Below are 7,887 nucleotides of genomic sequence, written 5' to 3' on the forward strand. Positions count from 1 at the left end.
GGGAACTACCTGTGTATCCCCATTGGTGATGGGGGGGAAAATGTTAAGTCTTAAAAATAGGTCTCTCTTTTTTTTTAATCACACTTGAGAGTTTCTTTGAGAAGATGCGGTCTTTAAATAACCACAGACTGTTAAACGAGTTGATGAAAAATATGTGAAGAATATAAACGTGCATTGAATATTTTTGTGATTTCTTTTTTTTTTTTCTGTTACTGGTCAACAAAGCTCTGTGGAAGGGCTTTAGTGAAGAATTGACGTACAATCATGGATTTGCATTGTGCATCTAAGAATTTGTAGCTGCAAATACAACAAAAGAAAATACAAAAAAAACAAGGGGTGGTTATTTTTTTTTTCATGTGAAGACCTGAAACAATTTTGTTTTTTTATGTTTTCATTTTTTGGTGTTCATTTGCACTGATATCTCTGAAATAAAGTTCTAAAATGCATGACCTAGTTGAATGTCTTCTACCTTTTCTACTTTGCCTTTCAGAAGCTGGTTTGTCTCACGTTCAAGGGTGTCCTGTTTAGGGAGATTGATTAATTGAACATTAAGAATTTGATTGTCAATTGTGGGGGAATTGATTGTTGCTTAATCATGTTTTAAAGCGAGAAAGACACTACTTGCCTGCAAACGGGGGTGCTGTTGATTCATTAGCAAAGCCAGGCGTGGGCAAACTACGGCCCGGGGGCCACATGGAGCCCGCAAAACGTTTTAATCCGGTCCGCCAAACTTGAAAAAAAGTAAATGAATAAACCTTGTTAATGTTTTATTTTTTAAATACTGTGGTTTTTCAAAGACATATATTGTTGTAATGCTTTTGTTCACTTTCATTTTAAATTAAATGTATTTTTTTTCTCCGATGAGGTGTGGGTACCAAAACACTCCATCCATCTGCTGCTGGTCTGGCCCCTCCGTCAAATTTTAGAACCCATTGTGGCCCGCCTATCAAAAATTTTGCCCACCCCTGAGCTAAGCCCAAACCCTGTCTCAATACTACGCCGGCATTGAAACGGTAATTAAAATTATATTTGACGCATATATTTAGCGTAATTGAAGCCTGAATGACCCGTTACTAAGAGTGAATATTTTATGTGCTCTGTGATTGGATGCCAATCAGGCCAGGTATGCATGTTGACTTCCTGAAAAAGGAACATTTTTCTGGCAAAATCCATCATAGCTCTCAAATGGTCGTGTGTGGTGTTCAAGTTAGCCGGCTAAAGCTATTGCTGTGGATGCAAACTTAGATTATGTAACGCAATTCACCTCTAGCGCTAAAACTGGCATTCCAAGTTGGCACCGTTTTCGCCACCCACGGGCGTGATCATTCTCTTCTTCTTTGTTGTTTTCTCACCAATGTACATACACAATATAGCAACTACGTCTTTAATTAAAGTTGCAGGTGAGCTGCTGTCTATCAAAGCTAACTGATTCACACATTCGCAATGTTAACTCTTCAACTAATCTAAAATGCATGTGCTTGAAATGTGGGAGATATCCAGAGATAAGCCAGGCAAGCATTGGTGAAATGTGCCAAAAGCCACACAGGAGGGTCTAAAATGAGATTGGAAGCTAGTAAGGCTGACTTTACTCCGCCGTAACCACGTGGGCACAATACTACTTTGTAAAAACTGGCCTAAAAAAATGTTAGGTCTTAAAACAAGTCACCAGTTATTTTTTTTAAAAGCTACATTTTGAGTTCTGATTAATGCAAGGGGATTCTTGGAACAAACAAATTATGCAGCGGGTGGTGTTGGTGTATTTCAACCAAGTACGATACGTTAATATGCTTTTCCGGCATGTTTAAAAGGGACATTAAAAAAAAATATGTAAAGTGGCTGGTATGCAATTTCGAGGTGTTTGAGCACCCCCTTAAAAATGGTCTACAAACAGCTACGCCTTGTCACATTGAATTTGAAGTTAGTGTGATGTCATGTGGCCTTGAATTAAAAAAAAAATCTTCAAATAGTTTAACTTTGTTGCATAATCTTCTGATGTAGTCGTTATTTCATTGTTGGAATGCCTGGCGGGCCACAAATGGCCCCCACCCCGGACTTTGGATATCTTCTTGCACCTGCGATGTGACTCAGACTGAGGCTTCCATAATAAAGATGATTATCTCAAAGGACATCCAAATCAAGCAACACCCGTGTCACCAAAAGCCGTGCGTCTTTATTAAAGTTAAGTGAGAGGATGTCCTGTATTCGCTCCCAAAACAACGGCTCCTGAATTGGCTGCTGCCCGCTAGTGCTGAATGTTAACAAAGGCAGGAAAGACACTGGAGGGGAGGGAGGACACGTGGAGGTCACCGCACGCACGATGAAAGCGCAAGGATTTGCCGCACAAAATGACTTATTTAAAGCCCGAAAATAAACAAGTAATTGTAAAGTAAATACATGATTAATTGTTTTGGTGAGTGGAGAATGTCATTCACGCGATGCTGGCTTACTTGACAAAGCGTCTTTCACATAAGACCTTTTCACGCTGGCGTTCGTGCTACTTGGTTTGAATGTAAAAATCCAGCCGTGCAAACAAACGGCTTTTTGTCTGCAGTGCACTTCTGAAAAAGCAGCACAGTTCCCTTCAGCCTTGACTTCCTCTTTTTTTTTTTTTTTTAAATTTAATCCTCCCCATGACTGACTGCCCTCTTTAAACTCACAGTCACCCTTCTCCTCTGTGAACTTCTCCATTTCAAGATTCTTATCAAGCCTGAACCACCGGTAACCTCTTGATTTCCTCTAATTGCTGAAGCGGCGGCAAACATAAAGGAAGGAGTCACAAGTTTAACCTGAGGTCAATGTGTAAAACTTGACAATCGGCTGTTTGTCTGCGTGCACTCTCGCCTCGATTCCCCCGACCTCAGCATGGGGCCAAAAGACCGGCACACGTGCATATGTAGATCCACACACCCCAAACACACTCACGTTCACATGTAAGCGTCCCGAAACAACGACACATTTTATTCAGATTCATTTCGCTGTTGCACAAACAACATGCATGCTTGGAATAAACAAAATCACTTCAGAAGAGGCGGCACGGCGCTAACACGTTTCCAAAAGTTGCTCCAGTGTTAGCAAGCTCGCAGGTGTCCTCATCTCACTCGTTGTGTCAATATGAACTTTGAACCTCACGTGTTATATAAACTGTTTTTTAAGGTTTTGTTTACTTCATTTTATATAGAATACATGTCTTAACTGTGTTTGCGTGTACACACACACACTGCAGATTGTTGTGTTTTATAGGTTGTCTGATCGTATTCTGTAAATGAAAACACAATGTAGACGCACAATCAGGCACACCTGCTTTTCTAGACAACTGCAAATTACGATGACAAGAATTGTCACTTCTTGAAAACATACGTACACTATGATTCAACTTTTATTTTATGGACATATTTGAGCTCAACCGTGCTTGAAATGATTTATAATTCTTTACGATTAATTACCAATAATTATAATTTTTCGGCTGCAACTAACAATTATTTTTAATAATTGATTCATTTGATGATTATTTTATCGATGATTTGAATAATAAAAAACATTTTTATTTCCATGTCCTTTTCTCAAAATAGAATATTATTTCAAATTGACCGTGCAAAAAAAAAAATAATAATAATGAAAGTACAAACATGAATTAATTGTGATCGTGTTCTTTGGTCTGTAACATATATAAAAAAAAAAAAAAACAGCAAAAATGTTGAGAATTGTTTACTGAAGTGAAAGCTATTAAAAGCTAAAGCTATTATTGCAGAAAAATCAAATCTTTAATCAGTCTTTCACGGAAGACTACAGAAGTCTGAGAATATTTACCATTGAGACGTGACCATTTTAAACTAAGGTATATAAAAGATTAACGGCTTATCAAAAATTATTTGAAATTACAAATTATTGGGTCTTTTTTTTTTCAATTCCAATACTTCCACATTGTAATTGTTTCATTTGAAATGTTCCCATCTTTGCTGATTGACAGGTTTTTACTCAGCATTTTGCGCAGACGTATTTTATACCCACTTTCTCAGGTGTTTTTAATTTTATAAAATTGTATAAATTTAACTTGACATCAATTATAATTAAAAAAAAAAAGTTGATCATATTTTTTGAAACGTCGTCATGCTCGTGCCTGGATGAGCTGCACCTAAAATTTAGACAACAGTGAAAGAGGTTCAACCACACACCTGGGGAAACTGACTCTGAAAAAAAGAGGTCAAAATGGTTTATTTTTCCAACTTTTTTTTATTTTTTTTTGCCAATTCCCCTGATGGGGACCTTAGCTTTTGAAGATGTACCTCTTTGTGAAGTCTATTCCCTCTCTCCAGGGGCCAAAACCTTTTTTGCCACAACTCCTTGACCTGACCGGGGCGATCCTGTTTCCGGGGACAGGATCAACTGTTGGCTTGCAGCTGTGTGACCTCCCCGCCCTCACTTGCCCCCCCCCCACCCCACTTCTTTATCAGTTTGTAAGGAGGGGCAGGGGGGGTGGGTGACAAGGAAGAGCACATATCTTTAGTTAAGCAGTCGCTTTTATTTGCTGGTTCTTTGGAGTTAAACGCATAACATGGTCATTAGCAATAAATGGGCACAAATTAGTACGGGGGAGAGAAAGAAAGATACCTCACTTTAAAAAACCTCCAAAAAAAATCAGTCAAAGACAACTAGCACTCTATAATATTGTAATTACATATATTTCTAACTTAATTACATTGACTTTAAAAAAATTACACAGTTTGTGCATTGTCATTGAATGCTGCAATCCAATTCATATTGCTGCTCCTTGTGGTGTGCCTGCCTTGGCCACCGGAGGCAGTATAATACAGTCATGAAACCAATGAGGAATGAAACCCCTGCGCTAACAGTAGCTTGCCTTTAACAACATTCGCATGTTTTTGGTTTCCGAGACGCGACTAGGTTTTGAGTCATGTCTGTGATCTGCTTTTCATTCTACAAAATTAAACAGAATGAAGATCCTCAGACTGGCGATTCTATAATTTTTGCCAGGGATTGTACTAAATCTATGACTACTGTAAATGACTCAGTAAAATGCTGTAATATTAGCTGACATTTTTTTGAGGATAAATAATATATACACTTGAGTATGTTGCCTTCTTTCCACCATTTGTATTTAAATTAGTGCTGTCAAGCAATGAAGTTTTTTAATTAATCGTGAAAAAGAATTCCGTAATTAATTGCGATTAATCGCAATTTTTTCTACTACAATTTTTTTGTGAAGTCCTTAACAGGTATTTACTTGGATAATATCTTGTAATTAATGTAAAATCACCAAATATCAAATGTTAATTTTTATATATTAATATAATTAAGAAAAATAATATAATTAATATAATTTTTTGAAGTAAATAAAACTGAGTTAACTGAATTAAAATATTTAATCGTATGATTTTTGTAAAAAAATCCATTCAGTTAACGCTTTAATTTTGACAGCCCTTAAATAGCTTAGTCTTTTTTTTTTCAATATTTGTCAAACTTTGTCAACTTATTGTCAAATGCGTTGAATTGAGTCCACTGCCTCCATACGGTATTTTTTTTTAAATCATAAACCAGGTCACTCATATCTCAAGGCAAAACTTTCCAATAAAAGTAAGATGTTTTTGCGTTCTTTTCAACTCAACTCACTAACGGCTTTGCCGAGCATCCACGAAGGCCGCATCCAATCATGTAAACTGAGCCAATGCAATATTCATGCGCGAGTCCCTGACGATCACTGTGCAGCCTGTCAGTTTGATAGCTCTTGGCTGACACTGAAAGAACATGGATGATATTTGCCATGTCAGATAAGCGTGTTTTACAAAGTGGCTCTGGAGAGCAAGAAGCAATGTCAGTATCCCGACCATCTCATGTCCGCTCCTCCTGTGAACCTCCTTTCAAGTCCTTTTACAGGCACCCGTTTGACATTCATTTGGGTGTTTATATTTAAGAAGCCAGCAGGAGATATCTCTTCTGCGGCGAACTGAAGAGTCACCATCGGGTTATTCACAGTTTTGTCAAACAGAGAAGAAACTTAACAGGATATGTCGAGAAATATTTCTCATCATCTTCAGAAAGCGTCACTAATTTCCTGCAATGCGGTAAATGACGACTAGGTGGATAATCTGGAGGGTCATGAACTCGCCAAGTAATCATTGCTCAAAGGTAGAATTAGAAAGTTTCGTCCAACTTGCCCTGTGGACTTTGTCCCGTGGAGACTAAAGGACAATTGGAATTTATGTAAGTCATTCAAAAAAAAAATGTCAAGTAAATTTTAGATAGTTGCACAATTACTCGGTTGGAGTGCGCAAATGCATCAGTTGGTCTTTAAGGAGAAACAAAATGAAATTTTCCTTAATGGGACTGTGATGAAGGTGTCAAGCCTTTTCTAGTCAAATGCTCTTGTTAGAAGGAAAAATATTGAATTTTTAGAGTTCAACCTACACAGGGTAATAATAATATGGGATTTTTCATTTTAATTCATTTCTTATTTAGTTTTGACTTTTGTTTTAGATTTTAGTTTCAGCAACAACTGTCTCGACTTTGCCAATTGATTCACCCGTTTCATTTTTGATTGGCTTCCTGACAGCGCTCCAGATTTTCATGACTGATAGCTCAACCTTGAGGTCAAACTGATGTATCTGTTCAGGCAAGACGACTGTTTAAAGGGTTGTATAAATAAAGCGCACTGACTGCTTATTTAGGTAATATATATGCAAAGCCAATAGTTTTGCATACCACACACACAAAATATTGATTAAGCTGCAACACTAAAAACATAACGATTTATAATGCAACTTGATTTACCCGGTGAGATCATTTTCATGAATCATTCATCTCTCGTTCCACATTTCGGGCTGCTTGTGTAAGTGTGCGTGCACGCCGCGCTCGAAAGGAAGATGTTGCCATCTGCTGGTAAAAAAATAAAAATAAAATCTCAACAAGAGTGCCTGCACACGTGGTAATGGTACACAGGTACTGATGTTCACGAGGTGTCCCCAAAAATGTATGCACGCTTTAAATAATTGTAAATGTGATGGTCATGATAATTTGTTTAATTTTTAACATTAATTTATTTATAAAAAAAAATGCTATTTGCATGCATTCACGTTCAATGGTTGTTCTCAGTTTTAAAAAAAGGCTCAAATTTGGGGGACGAGTCTGCAGTTTTCTGACATGAAGTGACGTGGGCTTTTTTTTAAATTTATTTTAATATTATACTATAAGGGCCATTCTACCTCAGTGACTGTGTTTACACGCAGCCATTAACCCTTTAAAACCCAAATATATGCAGCATTATTTATTTTATTTTTTTTCTATAGAGTGATCGGATCCTTCGGTGGCCCGCTGATGACGGCATGCGTTTTAATATATTTTTGTACTATATTTCTGTGACTCCATGTTTGTCACAACCGTTTGTTGTGCTTGTAGGTTATGACTTACAAAATAATAATAATTTAAAAAAAATGAATAAAGTACATTTCCGAGGATAATCCTTCGGAGTCGTGCGTGCCTATCAAAGACGTCACGTGACGTCAATGTTCTGGTTGCTTTGGGAATCAGAGGGAAAACATGGAAATATTTTATTTTATTACATGTTTTGGGAGCACCCTATGTAAATGAGTTCAAATAATTCTATTTATTATTTTATTTTTGGTGATGAATTTAATTTACGTTTACTCCCTGCATTTGAAAACATCTCTTTCGGCTTCTTCTCCTTTGTCATAATAGTTGTCTTTTTTACTAAACACACTCACACACACACACACAGTAGTAGGAAAAAAAAAAAAAGAAACAAATAGAGAGAGGAAGTGGAGATTTTGGGACTGATTCAACCAGCTTCTTTAATTAATCAAATGACCCTTGAACACTTTGATCAACAAAGCCTAGTTATGCTTCTGTGTTTGA

The sequence above is a fragment of the Idiotropiscis lumnitzeri genome, chromosome 17 (assembly GCF_059441095.1).
Source record: "Idiotropiscis lumnitzeri isolate Australia: NSW breed Sydney's pygmy pipehorse chromosome 17, RoL_Ilum_1.0, whole genome shotgun sequence".
Taxonomy (NCBI): Eukaryota; Metazoa; Chordata; class Actinopteri; order Syngnathiformes; family Syngnathidae; genus Idiotropiscis; species Idiotropiscis lumnitzeri.